We start from the raw sequence: 15105 nt of genomic DNA, 5'->3' as shown, positions 1-15105 counted from the left end.
GACATCATTGCGCTGGTAGGACCTGCTCGCAGGCCCCGATTTACCTCCTGCTGTCCCGGAGCTGCTCGGACAGACCAGCATCCTCAGCTACAACATGGCTTGATTGCAGCTGGTGGAGACTGATCCAAGACCCCAGTTGTCCTTTCTGTGCCAGTGTGCTCATAATTGTTGCCTGATTTCCATCCATTTTGCTGCAGCATTGGTCAGTGTCCCTAATAGGAGCAGGATGTAATTAAGCATTTTTATCCTTATTCATCATTACTACTTTTTTCTTCTCTTCCAAACACAAACCAGAATGGGATGATTGATGTTTTTCCCATCGTGTGAGAGCACCAGAATTTCATGCAGTGAAGGAAGAAATCTATGCTCTTACTTAGACTTGGGCTGTACATGGTAACATGAATAAACCACCGATGAGAAAGGCAGACAGCACCCACCCGGAGTCCAGCTCCTTGGATTCATAGGAGGACAGATCTTAAAGCTCAACTTGCAGGCATCAAACATTTAAACAGACCAGTCGAAGGCTGAATTATTAAAATCACCTTACGTGAAATGCTTCTTTGCAAGAAGATGAGCACTCGCCTTCCCCGGTTCATTGTCTCTGCGGGGTGTCAGAAATACTAAGGCTCATTCTGCCTTTCCCATCCCCCTTGAGATACTTGGAACAACTGAAGCACTCCCAGCTGCCAAGAAACATTGAATATTTATGAATCCCCTTAATCACAGAGGCAGGGACCATTCCAGCCAGCCTGGTTTGGCATGCTTTTGGCCTTGCCTCCTACAGAGGATTAGAACTTGCTCTCAGAAGGGTTTTTCAACACCCTGGAGCCAATTGACAGTCTGTCCAGTTCAGGTGACAAACCCTAGCAGTAGCTTCAGGGACAGAGATGCTTCATACCTGCTCCTGCACCACCTTTTGGGGTAAGAAATACAAATGGAATTGCCTTGGGATGAGCCTCCACAGCTTCAACCTTGCAAGCAGAGAAGCAGCAAATCACAGGGAAAGTCTCCTGACTTCCTTACCGCTTTCTCACCATCGTTATCCCACTATTGCGCTGCATATGGTGTTTGCTTCCACCGCCAAAAGAAATGCAAGCCCAATACAGCCATCAAAGTAAAGCAAGCAGTGATTTTTTTCTTCCTCATTCTGCTGTATTTTCCCTTTCCCCAGCTTACAGTAACAGAGGGAATAGGAAAAATTAACCATGAGAAAAGAGGTTGTTCTTTGGTCAAAATGCAATCCAACCGGGAAGAGCAGGGCTCTTCTCTTTTATCTTCTTGTTTGTGTTCCAGCATGCACAGAAAACAATTTTTGAAAATTTTCATAAGCATCTGGTATGAAAGGAAAAGTCCTTGGTTGTTGGTTTGTTTTTTTTTTTTTCTGTTGTTGTATCATTTTTGGTTAAACATACTTATTATCTTCTTTTAACTGACTTTATCACATAGTACGTTCAGAGACTCTGGTTTGAGAAAGCTTCTGAAGCTGCATGTCTTTGATTGATCAAGATGCTTCTGAAATTCTTTGTGGGTGCTTGCAGCCTTCACAGATAAGAGATTCGTCAGAGTAAAAGGTGAGTTATTTCCAGTTGAGTTCACCGAGAAAACATCTGGCTTTTAAACAAATTTCCACGTAGAAAACAGACCGTGGTGGAAGGCTGTAGGAAGGCTTCTGGCTGACCTGTTGAACAGCTCTTTTGAGGAGGAGTGGAGCGTAGGGTTTCATTGCTGTTGATCAGGCTTTGCAGCAGAGCGTGCAGGGACAGCACCATGCGTGCCTGTCAGTTATTTTCAGTGCTCACCAGCATGGACACAAATCCAATATCTTCTAAACCCCAAATGGTGTAAGAAAAGCTACAGTGAGAGGGTTCTGATAAAGTAGCAACCTGGAAAACTCTCAACAAGGAATCTGTGTGCAGGGAAGCTGAGATGGGTCGATGATAACTGGCTTGCATTAGTCAGCTATCTCACTGCCCTCAATCCTGAGGCCATCTGGTTTTATGGAGACTTCTTTGCACTCGGTGTTGGCCTCCCTGGTCCCAGCAGGAGTGGAAAAGCTGCTGAAATGTTTATTAAAATACCTGATGTTCTTGGAAGACTCACTGAAATCCTGGATACTTTCTGTTTGGTCCTGCCTAATGATTAATGTCTTCAAAAAACTTCTACAAGGGGCTGGATGCCATCCACCCTGGCTTTGGGGGATGCTGGCAGAGGTTGTGTGTTGCCTGTTCTGGCTTTGGGGGATTCTGGCAGAGGTTGTGTGTTGCCATTGCGACATTCTGTTGTCACACCAGGCAGAATTCTGGGTTCCAGGTCGCAAGGACCAAGCTCTGACCTCGTGCGGCACCAGTGTGAATGCAACGTGCCTCCACCTCTGTTGAGACATTGCGCACCAACAGAATGGGAAGGCTCTGAGGACTGTATGTATCCCGTGACTTCCCACCGCCTGACTGGAGGTGTCACTGTCCTCTAATTAAGACAGGTCCCTTGGAGAGCTGTCGTCTCCTCCGATGTTGGAGGACACCTGCATTGTGGATACAGGGTGGATGTAGCCCTGTTCACACCAAAGTTGTGCAAGTCGCTGTCAGCATGTGTCCTGGTTCCCTCTATCACACAGGCAGACACACAACCATCACCCAAAGGGACCCCTGTATTCTGGTGATGTGAGATACCTGCTGACACATGGCTGTGGGACGCTTGCAGATGTGGGATTTGGGGAATTTTGGGGGGCTCTCTGGGTTTTAAGTTCTGCTGAGCAGTGGTTACTTGTCCTGTTGATAGCTATCGAGTGAGCAAAGATCTCTATGACAACTTCACATGTTGTGGTAATGCTGCTACCAGGCTGAGTGAAAAAAATCTGGTACCTCATGTCTTATCAGAGCTACATAACTCTGCTGAAGGTATAGCAGAGCCTGGTACACTTCTGTAGGGCTCAGGCTTCCTGTCCTAAAACATTTTTTGCAGCTGTTAAACAGCTTGCTGCATTAAAACCCATGAATGAATTGAAGTCATTCTTGTAAAGAAATAGGTTGCAGGATTTTTAGCACTCTGGGAATTGGGAGCAACACTGCTTTGTAAATTAGATCTATTAAATACTTAGTAATATCAAAATTTCATGTGGTACGTTTCTTCAAAGAAGTCTGAGGTGCCCCTGTTCATCAAGCAATTTTCCCGTAGACTGACCTAGCCCTTCAGAATCACCTGGGAGGTCATATTTGATCCCAAGTTAATTCATAAAGAGATTTCCTACTTCCCCAAGGCTTTCTACTGACATACACGAAAAGACAGACCAGACCAGAGCCTTTTATGCAGGCATTTCTCAGCTTTGAAGAAGTCTCTGCAATGCCAGGCATTGCCAACCACATGTCTTTCTCTAACAGGTGAGAAATGAATAGTTCTGGTCCTTGGGAAGCATGAGCCTGGATCTGAGGGTGATGGATTGTTCCTGCAGTAGGTGATCCCCACTGTTGTGTGTATTTTATTGAAGAGGAGGCTGGGATGGTCTCGCTGAGTTTTGGCTTTGTGCAACGCTTGGAGGGTGGCGATTGCAGACCTCCAGCTGTGGCTAGCAGGAGCTGGAACACCCAAATAACAGCATGAGATGGTAACTTTGCAATCAGCACGTCCTTGTAATAAATGAGCCAACAATCCCCTGGATGTGAGCACTTCTGGTGGTGCCAGTGGTGTTTGCTGGTATTATCAGTGCATCCCAGGATTGCTTGAGGCTGCCTTTAATCACAGATCTCATGCGGTACAGCACGCAAATCACCCTGGCCCCTGCAAAATGCAGCTACGGTGAGACAGAGCTTTAGGAAGTGTTTAGCAATGCACAACGCTTATGAAACAGGCAGCCCAGATGCTGGGCTGCTGGAGATACACTTTTGAAATCTCTCCAAACTGGAGATGGGCTAGTGGAGAGACAAACCCTCCCACCCAGAGCTTATCTCACACACACCAAGTGCAGGGAGCCCACACACCAAAACCCCATAGCTGACAAACAGAGCCCTCCTGCAGTCACATAATTTCATAGGGTGCTTTTATTCCTCTGCATGCATTCGTCTTGTTTATCCCTGCTGTGCATTGATACAACAGGTCATACGTTTGGAAGAGGCTGCCAAAGATAATATACATCCTGTCATAGTAACAAGATCATCAGAAGGAAAGCTGAAGAGATAATAAACTGGCAGGAAAGCTGAAGAGTGAGAAACAAAAGATGAACAGAGAAGAAGCGACAATGTTATCTTTGTTTAACGCTCCTCTGAGTCACCATTAGTTATTTAAGATACTCATCTGCTAGCTCCCAGCCCTGTCAAATTAAGAGACCCAAGGGGTAGTGGGTTTTTTTCATTGCCAAACAAGTTGCACTGGTCCAAAGAGAGAGGAAGCTTCCATGAATGATGGATGCATTTTATTGCAGCTCACTCTGGAGGCTAAAAGGAGGCATTTTACCACCATCCAGGACCATATGGTAACACATGGTCTCTCTTCTGGGTATGAATGTTTCTGTGGTGGTTGGTCCACAGAGGCCATAATGTGAGGACAGTAAGAATAAGGAGGACATTAAGGATAAGGAGGACATTAAGGATAAGGAGGACAGTAAGGATAAGGAGGACATTAAGGATAAGGAGAACAGCAGCACCAGCCCCTTTCCACAGCTGGAAACCAGATGCTGCATGGACAAGGCATGGGGCAGGGAGCATGCTGGGACACCTGCCCTTTAGAGAGAGGCTGTGAAACGGCAGGGAGATAGCTGCAAATCAGCTGCTGCAGTTGTCCGAGGAGAATGAGAGTAGGTCCATCACAGGGCAACCACGGGCATCTAGGAGAAATGGTACTGTGGGAACTGAGTGGGCAACCGTGATATTTTCATAGAGAGCATCAAACCTGACCTCCAGCCACCCGGACCAGGCGACACCTCTGAGTCATCGTGTCTGCCATCTTGCTTCTCCTCCACTCCTAGCGACAGAACTCCGAGTCAAGTGGAGAGACCCAGGAGCCGTCTGTCCTGCTGCCAGAAGAGTCTGCTGCACACAGGAGCACGCATGGACCCACCTGTGTGTGTGTTTGGGGAAGTGCCTCTTGCCTCTGCCTTTTGCTCCTGTCAATTAAGCCAGGATCCAGGAGAGTAGCAAGAACATTAATTTAACATACACGCTCAAAATAGTGAAGACATCCTTTCCCTGAGGGCTTTGCAGAGAGAAAGGAGGCACCTGGCAGGGAGAAGTGGCAAAGAGGGAAGGAAACAAAGGAAACATGACTGGCTGCAGGCTGCCCAGCTTCCCTTGATGCATGTCTAGGGCAGAGGAGAGGGTGAAAAGAGTGATAGGAGGGATTGAGAGCACAGGCTGGGTCATTTCTGCACTTGCAGTGGGGCAGCTCTGCAGAGCCCTTCAAACAGGCCTTGGAGCAGCATTTCCCCCCTGAGCCCCCCTAGTAAACCAGAGGCCTGAAAACCGGTGAGGCGTGGGATTAAATAAATTAATGATCTGAGGAAGGTGGATAGGAATCGTCATCTTGCTGGTAAAAACCCCCAAACCACAGGAACTGAGGATTTATGGCAGGGGTCAAAGCCTCACAGTCCCTTCTGGATCCAGGCTGAAATCTCCATGAGGTCCCTTGTTCCCGAGTGGCTGCACATTCATTGCCAGCATGAAGGAGCAGGACAAAAATTATCACAACCAAATAATTAGCAGCACAGCAGCCAGGAGGGCTGCTTAGGCAGATAATGTTGCAAAACTGTTAAACGGCAGATTTCAGCATTGTTGGGGGTTTTCTGCTGAAGCCAAAAAGAGCAGGGGAAGATCTGAGGCATCAAATGAGGGAACTCTCCATATAGCCCAGTTGTCAGTGACTGATTTGGGCCCTGTGTAACTGTTTTTGCACACTACGCCTGCTATATAATCTGCTGCATGAGACCATTTTGGCACAAACCAATTCCAGCAGAAGCTCACCTACCCTCTTCTTTAAAACTTCTGATAATGAAGGCTAAAAACCATCCTGGTCCCCACAGCAGCCTGTGCCGGCATTGCTCTGAGCAGATTTCCATATTGTTCTGTCCTGGGTTACAGTGTAAAATGTGCCAAAAGGAAAAAAAAAAAAAAAGTATTCTATTACCATCTTCAGGAGCTGTTGAGACCAGGTGGGGCGGTGCTCCCTGCCTCCCCCCTCTGGACTATCTCCTGTTAATGGGCACAACAATGCCTTATCGCCTGACTCATCGGTAACTCGCTCCTGGGCTATCTCCTGTTCATGGCCCATCAAGGAACTGCCTCACGACTCCCCATCACATTGTGAGATGCTCCGCCCGGGGAGTGGGGGGAAGGAGCCAAGCAGTCCATGCCAAATAAAAACGGAGATTTTGAACACCCTAGCAGCCTTCTTCCACTGGATTCCCAGAGGAGCTTTTCCCCCCACTGGAGTTCCAGAGGACAAGAGCTACCTGCCGACCACTGGACCTTCGGAGGAAGACCAGACTCTTACCTGATCGCTGCTTCCACAGAACTACATCCATCGCTTCAGGAGGACTGCAGCCAGCATCTTATCGGACTGCTACTGCCACCCTAACAGGGTGTCAGGTTGTATTCCTGACTCTGTCAGTGTAAACCAGTGGGTTGTTTGTTTTTCCCTGCCTTGTGTTATATATATATATATATATATATTAGTAAAGAACTGTTATTCCTATTCCCCATATCTTTGCCTGAAGGCCCGTTAATTTCAAAATTATAATAATTTGGAGGGAAGGGGGTTGCACTTTCCATTTCAAGGGAGGCTCCTGCCTTCCTCCACAGACACCTGCCTTTCAAACCAAGACATGTACAAATCCCTGTGGACCCCCAGAGATGCCACCAAATGGCAGAGCTGCCAAGTGGCACCCTCTTTCCATGGTGGAAAAAGGGATGTGAAAGCTGAACTGTCCCTCCTACGGAGAGGATTTTATTTGTGCCAGGAGAGACCCCATTGCTCGTCCCTGGCATGAGCTCAGCGTGGTGACAGGCAGTCGTCCTTGCCCGCTCGGCTGATGGGGTTAACGGGGTCTGCCCACATGGATGCCGATTTGCACCACGGCCACCTGCACACCAGAGCTGACCCACGCCCCCCCAGCCCATTCCGCACACGCTATCGAACATCTGCTCGGCTGTAATGACTCTCCGTCACTGCCGACCGGGGCCATATTCGAGGCGGTGACCTCGGGCTGGAAGGCACCGGAGCCCATCGCCAATCTGCCGGACCAGCTGTCGGCTGCGTTAGCGAGCCACCGCGGGCAGAGTGGGGCCGGCCAAAGCCTCCCTTCCGCCACACACGAGGCTCAAACCGAGGGCCAGAGCGCCGGGAGCAATGTGGGCTCTTGTGGCTGCAAACACCATCAATATGAGCTGATGGCTGCTGCGGGGGTCTTTGGAAATAGTATCGGAGACCTTGATGCTCTTGCCTAGCAAAGCTTGAACGTTGTGTACGGTGAAAAGAACCAAACATAAAAACTGCAATGTCCTCTGCTTTTTTTTGTGTGTGTGTGTGTGTGTGTTTATTTTATTTTGTGTGTTTATTTTCAAGGGGATTACCAATAAATTTAATTTCAATACAGTTAATCCCCATATATATTTACTGAGGGCAATTAACTGGCATTTATATTAAATATACACAATAGAGTGTTGAATATACAGTTTATATAGTATAATTAGATATATATGTACACATATAAATAGATGCATAACTCTGTCTGCAGTGTGTATTGGTGAGGAAGGACCAGGGTAATGTGCCGTGACAATATTTATCTGGTACCGTATTTATACCCTGATAGCTGGAGAAGTACAGCGGGGCTCTGCAGGAGTGGTTCTGGGAGCAGTCACAAGCAGAGTGGGTGCTGCGAGGGAGACAGGCAGATGGGTGCAGTGCTGGGGCTATTCTGAGGGAAGTGAAGGGGGTTGGGGACGTGGGGAGGCAGCAGCTAGGGAAGACTGAGCAGAGTAGAGGACCGAGCCCTGAGGGAGGGAGCTGCCAACCCAGGACAGAGGCTCAGGAGCTGCCCTGGAGCAAAGGGCACAGGAGGTGATTTGGGTGCATTTGCCCACCTTGCTCACAGTGTTCCTGTGCATTTTGCTGTTGTGGATGTATTCTGAGTCCTGCGTGTGAGCAGTGTAGCCGGCACAGTGTGGAGGAAACCTCCTGCTGCTGGGCTGATGCCAGGGCATCACTTTACTGCAAGCGTCAGCCTCGTGCAGTAAACAGAAGCCAGTTCCCTTTGGCACCAGGACAGAGCTGCCCAAGCCCCAGGCTGGGTCCAGGTGTGGGAGCAGATGTTGGAGGGAAAGCTGATCTCTGAAATGTGAAGGCTGCCAATCTTCCTTGGCTTTTTCTCCAGTATTTTTTCCTGGGGTTAAATTCTTCCTTGGAGTCTTGCTGTTTGGGAGACGGTGGTGGGGAACCAGCTGGATGGTTTCCTGCTCTGCTGAAGAGGGTCCACCAGCCTTCCTGGAGTGGAGAGGGTGAGGAAGACCCAGCATGCCATGGTCCTGCAGCACTCAGCTCCTCTGGAAGTGCAGGATAGCAGCTGAGAAGGGCATCTGGGTTAGAGGACTGGGAAGATTTTCCTTTATTTCCCAATCCTCCTTAAGAAATCCCATGTGAGCTGGAGTCTGCCACCATTTCTAGACCTCATTCCACCAGGAAGAGAAAGGACTTTGGAGCTGGTAGGAGACACAGGTTTTTATACCCAGCAAAGTCTGACCCCTGTGGAAACCTTCATGCACTTTCCCTACCATTAGGGCCTGGCACAACTGTTTGACCAAGGTGCCTCTTCTGAAAAGGCCATCAGTTATCTGCCTAAAGCAAAGCCTTGCACTTTGCAAAAGCAAGCAAGATTTGCTAAAAGTGCAAATTAGTAGTTTATCACTAACAGTAGTAAAAACTAACACTGCCATTTTCCCTGTTCAACCTATCCAGCAGTCATTCCCATTCCCGCTGGAACTGCACATCTGAGTGATGGGAGCTGCTCACACATGTGCCTTCAACTCCATCATCCCAGACCCCTGTGAGAGCAAACACCCTCCCTCTTTCTGCACCCAAAAGCTGCGGACCATTCTCAGGTGGAGCATCCCAGAGCTCAGTGCATGGCTGAGTCAGTCCCAAGTCTAAACCCCTGCTTGCTTTAAAAAAAAGTCAGTTTACTTCTTTGTATACCTTCCACCTGTTCACATTTGGCTGCCACTAGCCCATTTTTTAATCACACACAGCTTTCACTCTGGATTGCACAGGCAGTGTTAAAACCCTGCCTGCAGCTGAATGTGGTATGAAGCTGTGCTGCCTTTGGAAGACTCTTGAAGTCCTCAATGTCCCTCCTTACCTATGGGCTTCGCCAGCCTTGGCCCAAAAATAAAGGACCACCTGAATTCTGGGAGCACGTTGTCTCTTGCCTCCCTCAGCTCCGTCCTGCTCCTCCAGGGCAAAGTAAGCTAGACAATGGCATAATTAAACCTTCTCCTCACTTAAAGTACTGTTCAGGGAATCTGATTCCCAACCGCTATTTATGGCTATTGATTTCTGCACTTCTTATTACCGCAGTAAGTGACCTGTAACCAGAGTGGCAACTGGCGGGTTTATCAATCTCTTTCAGATAATTAGTAACACAGGAAGTTGGAGGAGGAAATAAATGGTGCAGTTGAGAAAAGTTTGCTTAACACCCAACAGGGCCACCAGAGCCATCAGAAGAGGCAATGAAGACCTGCATTTCACCATGCCCAGCCTGGAGGAGCTGGCCTTGGATGCTGCTTCTGGCACCTGGTCAGGATTTGGGCAGTAGAGGGACAGTATCTGTCCTGGGCTCTTGCCCCATCTGGAGCAGATGCCAACTCCTGCCTTACAAAGTCCTCCTTGTCTTGGGCCAACCCACTCGCTGATGAAAAGCCCTGTGCACAGGAGCCCAGCCCAGGGATGGAAGAGTTGGATGAGCGGAACAAGTACCATCTGCATGACCACTGGTGGGCCAAAACGCGATAAAGCCCTTCAGGCAGATCCGGTGTGTTATTCCCTGGAGACCAAACCAGCCCCATTCCCAGTGGCCTGCCAAGGCCGGGGCTGGTTGGTATGCTCAGAACCAGGGCCAGAGGGATAATTATCTTCTTGGCCTCTTTCCTATTGAAGTGTTGCATGCAATTAACTCCTGCCAGAGGAGCCAGACAGATCGTGGCCCTTGTTCAGACCTGGGTGGACGGATCTGCAGAGCGGGACTGGGTGCAGGGGTTTGCTGGGCTGATCTGAGGGGCTGCGGATGAGCGAGTGCCTGGTGTTAGTTACACTGATCTCACACTATTTGTTGTTAAATGGCTGTAAGCAAACTCGGCAATCTGAAGATGATTAAATGAACCAGTCCTGCCAGAGTAAACCCAGAGCTTTTATTAGCCAGAGGGGAGCAGCAGGTTATCTGCAGGTATGTTTAAAGCCCTTGTGATGCCCCTGTGCCCCTCTGCGCTGGGCACTGCCCCTAATCATTAGAGCTGGGGACAAAGAGACTTCAAGGGCGCAGAGGGCGGCTGGAAATTGAGAGTTAAAAATGAGAATTAAACCCACGTCTCCTCAAGGCTGGGACAGGGCCTTACCCCCAAATAATCACTTTGCTGCTCCTAGCTGACCTCTTTCCCATGCAAATAGCTTTTCAGTGGAAGGCTAATTCATTCTCACAGCTAAAAATGATCATTGCTGTGAGAAAGTGTTCTGGGCGTGAATCCTTTTTGCAGCAAATAGCAGCATTAACAGGTTCATTTTCTCCCAGCAATGCTATCAAAATCTCTTTAAGCTGCTTCCAGAGCATACCACAGATGCACTAAACCAAGCCTGCAAAATGGGTGGGAGATGTGATTGCAGTCAGACCTCCTGCCTCAGCCTCAAAACCTGACTCAACCCCGTGCCGAGCAACATCCTACTGGCTGCAAGAGTCCGTGTTCCCTCCTGAGGAGCCCCGGGAGCATGTCCTAGAGATGGCTCCATTTCTTAGGAGATGTGCAGGAAATTTCTGCTTGTCTGCAGAGGGACATGCAGGAGAACTGCTTGAGAATGGAGCAGCTTCCCTGCACATCTAGACCATACATCCCACCTCCGTATTTCCAGGCATTGGGTGGAGGCTGGGTGTAAGCCTTTATCTCCTGGAGTTTTACCAGTAACTGAAGGAATAAGTAGTTAAAGCCTTGAAATCATCAAGTGGATCATTGCCAAAACTGGGAAAGAAACATGAGCTGTTGATCCTCTGCTTTATCCATCAAGCAAAGTGCAGCTCAGCGCTGCAGTTGCAGGTACCGGTGCTGTAGTGCAGGCTTGCAGGCGTAGTGCTCCAGCTCGGTTACAGGGTTAGGAGCCATGTTATATATTGTTACAGGCTTGATTTGGGGCAAATCCCAGCTGCTTATTTGGCTTCTTGTTCAAAGGAGGCATTTTTCCAGGTACTTGATGACTTTTGTGCAATACCAAGCACTAGCCCCAGCTCTTGAGGACGGCATATTAGAGGCTTCTTCTGGCTCTGGAAGAAGGATGGAGATGCAGATCTGACAGTCAGGCTTTGAAGCAAGAGGGATGACAGGGCTGAGCAACATTTCACTGAAAGCCGACGCAGCCACGAGGCTGTGGATTCACAAAGCCCAGGGATGTGCTGAATGCAGCAGCTGGCTCTGAGCAAACGCTATCCAAAGGTCATCAGCGATGCTCCCTTTGCAAAAAAGCCCACACGCCTTCCCCATGACAACCTGTTATATGCTCCAAAGGAAAACAGTATTGCTCTTTTTTTATTATTTACTTTGAGACTGAATTGCCTCTCGCATCCGGCAAAGCTGCTGCTTCTACCTCATAAATCCAAATCATGACTTTTTGGGGTGATGTGAGTCAATCCCTCCACGGTCTGAATGGATCATTTTTACTGTCCCTGTAGTGTTCTGCTAACATACGCTGGGGAGAGCTGGTTGAATTTCCTTGACATTACTGGAGATGAGCAGCAATGGAGAAAATGGAAACACAGACCAGATAACCCTCCTCTTGCTCCAGTTTCATGTCACAGTGATGCAAACCTGGAGTAACATGGCAAGAAGGCGGGAGCTGCAATTCTATGTCCGTGGAGAAAAAGAGTATAATAAAGATGGAAATCCCATCTCTGGAAAGGAATAGCACTCAGAGCTCTTCCAGGGAGCCCTGGAAATTGATGTGTTTTGCCATGGCTATGCTTTCTTTCATACATCTCTTTCCTTCTGTGCTCCTTAGGACCTGGCTCCTTTGCCCTGCTCCGCTCTGAAAGGCGCTCAAATTAAAGGTGAATGTCCCCAGGCTGGTCTTGCTAAGCCCTCTGCTCACTTTGCAAACAGCTCTGCCCCCATCCTTCCTCTGAGGTGAGACGTCACTGCCCAGCATGGTCCCAGTGGGGCTGCCTGCCAGTCCCACGGCCAGAAACGTGTGAATCAATGGACCGGGTGCTCACCGGCGCTGTGCCAGGAGCCATACAAGCCCCTGGGCTGCCGCAGGGGCAGGCAGGGGGAGAGTCGAAACCCCCAGGCAGTTCAGGATAACTCAGAATGACCACAGAAGGCAGGATCCCAGCCAGCACTATGGCACGAAGACTTTGAAGGGGAGTTTGATAGCGATGTCAGTCTGTCTTCAACAGTGTCCACCTGGCTTGAAACGCAGCTCCGAGGTGGAGGGCAGGAGTTTGAGCCCTGACCTAGTGCTGCCTTGAGGGACAGACAGTGCCCAAAACCACCCGCACCGAGCACAGCCCCTGGGGCCGCAGGGACACTTAATTGCTCCTGATCTTAAGGCATACTTGGCGCCAGAGCATGCAAGGAAGGGAGTAAACTGGAATCCCAGGCCTTATTCCTTAATATATCACACCCCCCCCCCCCCCCCCAAACCTTGGGCAATCTGCTCATGCTCTCTTAGCAGCAAATTCGCATGAATGTTGCTGTCCTACTTTGCAGTGATGTTTTGAAGACAAATTTGTTTCCCTGGGGAGAGGGACTGGAGGAAAACCTGTTCACCAACCGAACCAGGGTTTAGCCACCCGGTTTGTAAATGGCATGCTAAGGAGCCTGAAACAGCTGTCTCTTCAGAGCAGCTGGCTTTTTTTTTCCTCCCTTTTCTCCCATGGAGGAAAAACTATCAAGATAAATTCATGGATATAAAATCAAAAGATCTTTGGTAACCTCTTCAACTATTAAAGTTAAATAACGATAATAATGAGCACTGCAGTTCCACTCATCTCAGAAGATAAAAAAAAAAAAAAAACAGAAAAGAAAAGTCAGGCCAATTTCTTTTTGCTTGCCAGCAGATAAGAGTCTGACCCAGATTGGCAGAGCTCAGCTTCTTCTGCAGCTTTGATTTTCTTGGGGGAGGCTTAGTTCTGGCTGTCAGACCCCAAACCCGGAGGCTGCAAACCACCAGCAGAGCTGCCAGCCGCTCGCATGTCCCGGTGGGCTGGTGGGGTGGAAGGGGTGGAGGGCTTTCGGTGAGGCTTTCGATGGGGAGCACCACGCTTTGTGTCCTGCTTTCGATGCAGCTGAATTTTTCTGATAATCTGCCCATCAGGCTCACAACGAGAGCTGCTGGTTTCTGAACACACAATCTGACAATTTATTCAGGTGGCTAAATAAAAGGGAGGGGGGAAAAAATACCTTGCTCCAAGTTATGAGTGCTGAGCCCTTGGGAATCGCAGCCCGAGGTGCAGAGAAATAGCAAGTAAATGCTGTGGGGGGGATGATGTTTGTGCTGTCCCTCCTGCAGTCATAATGTCTTTACATTAATTATATGTAGAAGTAATTTCTGCCAAGCATTATGTTTTAGTATTATAAAAAGTTCCCTTTGTCATTTTTGTCCCTTTTTTTTTTTCACTACTGTGAAATGGCAAGTTAGATGGAATAGGTTAAAATAATGAGATCTGACTGAATAATGAATAAAGATTAATGAATTTTTGCTAATGTAAATGATTACATGGTAATTGCTTTAATAATATAAAATTATTTTCTGCTACAAACTATGATTAATGATACCAACTGAACATTTGAATTGTGTGCCTTGTTTTTTGTAAGTTCAGTGATTAAATAACTAATATAATGGTTTACTCTTAATTTTTCTATAGGCAGCAATCATCGGCTAATTGATTCGGACACAAGGGTTGAGCGAATATACAGTTTTCTGTATCAAAACCCTCAGTCACTTCTTGGCTTCTCAGCAACAAAATTAAAAGGAGCAATAGCTTCTTTTCCACATCATGAACTTGTTCATTAGTTATATTTTAAGGGTAGTGGGTTGTTGGTGTGATGTGTAATGGTCCCCACAGAGACCAGGGCTGTGTGCTGGGGGTGGAGTGGGGATCTGATATTAGGGTGAGATGGAGAAAGGCTGAGCAGCGTCCCGTCTCAAAGCCTGGGGGCCAAGGAAGGAAAGAAGAAAAAGGGATTTTTCCCCCCCATTTTGGAGGGAAACATTCCTGTTTTGTAGATGTTTCATGCTTACAAGATCTGCCAGGGCAATGGCATCTCACCACACTGCACCCCACTTTTGGCAACCGTTTTGACACCTCTGAACTATTTGTCTCTTTGGTGACAGAGATAAATAAGCCATGGCCTCCCCGCCTTTGCAGGATGCTAATGAAGCGTTTAATCATTTGGTGTTTCTTTTGCTTTGGCTTCTTTTTATTTTAGTTTGCAGGAATTGGAGAAACACTCGAGCGTGGAAAAAGGCGGCTATTGAATGTCTGTATCTGTTATTTGCCCCCATGATGGGGAATTAATTGCCTTTTGATTAATGAGCCCTTCAGAGCTGTGCCTGAGATGGGACTGAGGAGAGAGCAAGGGGGAGAAAATCGGCTGCTTTGCTCTAACCTTGATGTTTTCTGGGGTGCCAAGAAGGGTTTAAAGAGCCAAAAGCTGGTGATGCTGTGGGGTAGTGGCAATGGTGGGAAGGCAAAGGGGGAAATCGTAATCTTGTCATGTGTCAGAGGAGAGAGAAAGAGAAATTCAAGCAGCAGTTTAATTTTATGAGTGCTTTCACGCCCCTTGAATGGAAAAGGGGAAAATGATTTAATTAAAAATATATTTACTTTTAATGTAACCATCAATATTTCCATCCGTGCTGATTGTT

This window comes from Leptosomus discolor, chromosome 18, assembly GCF_034619465.1.
Source record: "Leptosomus discolor isolate bLepDis1 chromosome 18, bLepDis1.hap2, whole genome shotgun sequence".
NCBI lineage: Eukaryota > Metazoa > Chordata > Aves > Leptosomiformes > Leptosomidae > Leptosomus > Leptosomus discolor.
This window is presented reverse-complemented; position numbering follows the sequence as displayed.